General features: G+C 40.1%; 1 pseudogene; it reads right to left on the bottom strand.

Annotated features, from left to right (window-relative positions):
• Positions 1-1796: 1796 nt before the first annotated feature.
• On the bottom strand, positions 1797-2875 carry LOC129014416 (heterogeneous nuclear ribonucleoproteins C1/C2-like; annotated as a pseudogene).
• Positions 2876-3254: the final 379 nt, after the last annotated feature.

The raw sequence follows: 3254 nt of genomic DNA, 5'->3' as shown, positions 1-3254 counted from the left end.
GGGGATTATGGATAATGCAGGGACAGCACATAGGAGGCGCTGAATAAATAGTAGGGTTTTTTGTTTGTCGGTTTTTTGTTTTTCCTAAGTATCCAGTTTATTTTCTAGTCATGGGTTACTTACTAAAAGTTTGTGTAACATGAGATCACATCAGATCAGAAAACATCAAGTAGGTAGTATTATTAACCAATTAACATACAAAAGAAAGTGCCTTTATATCATGTATCTGGGCTCCAAGGGTAGTCCATAGTTCAGCCTCTTCTTTCTATTCTGCTTTTGTCACCTGTTATATAAAATGATCTATACAATCCTTATAAATAAGACATGAGTTTTGCCTGTAATGCGGTAGGATGAAAAAATACCAGTGCTGCATGCTATGAAACAATAGAAACTTTATAGGGGAATCCAAGATTTGTGTGCACAAAAATTATAAATGCCATTTTCTGCTGTGCTGGAAAAACTGAAGTATAAAACACAAATGAACTAGGTCTTTCAAGGATGAGGTATCACAACACTGGTAGCTATTTAATATATTCATCTTAAGAAGACTGGATGCTAAAAATGCAATCACTGCAATTAATAAAGTTGAGAGAAAACACAAAGATTGGCTAATATGAGTAAAAGATTATTTAGGGTAAAATAAATGTGTAACATTCTCTATGTTCTTAATCACCTGGGAAGGCAGACTATGGAATATCAGGAAATAAGAGTTTTCTTGTTTTCAGTAACATTGAGGTAACACTTCAGAATTCAGAAGGTAACTGGGGCTATAAATAGTAATTAAAAGGACAAAAGAGAAGAAAGCAGGGGTTCCATTTTCCAGCTGTTGCAATTTTCCTGAAATCTTAATGTTTTTGAGCCTCTCCTATTTAAGGACAAAACAATTTAGCACACAACAAAAACTTCAAAAAGGGTGCCAGCTGGACCACAAAGCACTGATGAAAAGGCAGAGAGGATATACTTCCCAAACTTTCATTAGGACATAAAAGCAATTTTGAAAAACAATCTCCACTCTCTGTCAAGTTATTTGACTCCTCAATGCAACATGCATCTCAATGAAATGGAATTTGAGTAGTGTTATGTTGGTATACATAATGATTATGACTTCAAGAAAAATATATCTAGTACATTCTGGGGGTTTTATGGAGGACTCTGTAAAACAAAGAGTTTGAAGTAAACAATAATAAAATACAAAAATTTAAAAAACAGGGGTTTTTTCCCTCCAAATTCCTGGTTTAATAAGGACCTGTTTATTCTGAGGAAAAAAAGTTCCCCAACATCAAGCTGTTCACAAAAATAACACACAGTATCAACTTTAGAAAACAAATCTTAAGACTATAACACTCATTATTTTTCTAGAGGATGCATTTGACATGCCAGCTCTCATTCACAAAAATAGATTGTTACGTTTGTGTTGAACTGCCCCACACAGCACACAAATGTGGGGGTGTAACTTCTAATCAAAGCTGCTTTCAGGAGCTACTCAACTAAATAAGATTGTCTTTGCAGTCAGGGAAGCAACTACTGAACTTATGTATGAATGAAAATAACTGTCCTCCCTGCATAACAAGAGACTATTTTCAAGACAGTTGATAAAACCATACATCCTTTTTATTAAGTCATAAAGAGGTATCAAAATTAAAAGCAAAAATTACAAGGTAAGACTTAACAAAACTACTAGTAGTGCCAAAGGAAGTGAAAATGGGACTAGGCGCAGGGCAATATGAATTAATAAACATGGGAAGGACAAGGATGGGAAGGACAGTGAGCATGTGCCAAAGACACTAGGTGAGAGGATCTGGTGAAAAATTTGATCTTAGACAAGTGCCTAGGTAAAGAAATAATGGAATAAGATTTCTAAACCCCACTATGTGCTTAAGAGTCATCCATGCCATTGGTGCTGTCTCTGTCATCCTCTCCTTCCTCAGCCTCTTTTTCATCATCCTTGATCAACTCCAGCTGGTCATCCCCCAGCCTCATTATCATCATCATCCAGTAGGTCCCCCTTCTCAGCATAGTCATCTGCACCCCCTCAGACTCCATCTTCACATTAGTCTCATCTTTCTTCACAGAGCTGCTGCTCTGCTCCTCTTCTGACTTCCCATTCCTCATCTCTACTGCTTGTTTGCTCTGTTCCTTTTCAATTTTTTCCAGGTTTTCCAGGAGAGAATCCACTTTTTGTTTTATCTGGGACAACTCCTTCATAATGGCCTGAAGGTCATCTCCTTTCAACTTTCCAGACTTGGAAGATCCCTGCTGTCCACTCTTAGAATTGAGGCCACTTTTGCCCCTTCGTGAGTTGTTTCCTGATACACGCTGACATTTTGAGAGCACTACAGCCCAAGCAATAGGAAGAGGAGGAGGCACGCGTGCTGAGTAACTGTACATCGTATCATCATAATCACCTTGATAGTCATAGTCCAAGTGAAAAGAGGAGCTATACATCCCTGCTGCAGATCGTTTCACGCCTGCTTTTCCTCAGTTCACTTTTGGCTCTGCAGCCAGGTTAATATCTAAAACCTGGCCAGCAATCATTCTGCCATGCTCTCCTGCTCCAGCAGCCCGGGCATTTCTCTCATTAAAATATTGAATAAAGGCAAAGCCCTTATGAACAGCACAGCCCACAGTTTTGCCATACTTCGAAAAGATTGCCTCCACATCAGATTTCTTGACCACAAGAGTGTTGAGATTCCCAATGAACACACGGGAGTTCATGGAGCGAGGATCTGTCTTGTTGGTAACGTTGCTGGCCATTGCGTTTGTTGATAAGGTTTCTCACAAAGCTGAAAACAGGAGGGGGGAGGGAGAAGAGATTCGATTCTGAGTCTCCTACTCCCAGGTTCTACATGGAGAAGCCAACTGCTGCTCGAGGTCACCAATATGGCCACAACCACTGAGTCTTCTCTCTTCACAAAAAAATCAATAGTAGGTTTTTTTCCTCACCTGTGTAACATCTTGTCACTCCAGATAAACACAACCACCCCTGAGCTGGACTTGACCCAAGTTCTCTGGCCACATCTCCATGGCTTCCAAGTAGATGACAGCATCCTGGCTGGGCTATCAGGTCCCAGGATGCAATGATATTATGGAAATAGTTCCTGTGGCCTCATAAGTCTACAGGATTGAGGCTGCTTCTCTCTGTCTCCTTCCAAACTGGCTCTGGAATAGGGATAGGCTGTAATATATAGATGGGACCCTCAGAACCTCTACCTGAGGGGTTCAGGGGAGCCAGAGGCAGGTAACAGCAGGCAGGA

This window comes from Pongo pygmaeus, chromosome 16 (genome assembly GCF_028885625.2).
Source record: "Pongo pygmaeus isolate AG05252 chromosome 16, NHGRI_mPonPyg2-v2.0_pri, whole genome shotgun sequence".
Classification (NCBI taxonomy): domain Eukaryota; kingdom Metazoa; phylum Chordata; class Mammalia; order Primates; family Hominidae; genus Pongo; species Pongo pygmaeus.
The sequence above is the reverse complement of the archived record's forward strand: the minus strand, read 5'-3'. Positions and strand labels throughout refer to the sequence as shown.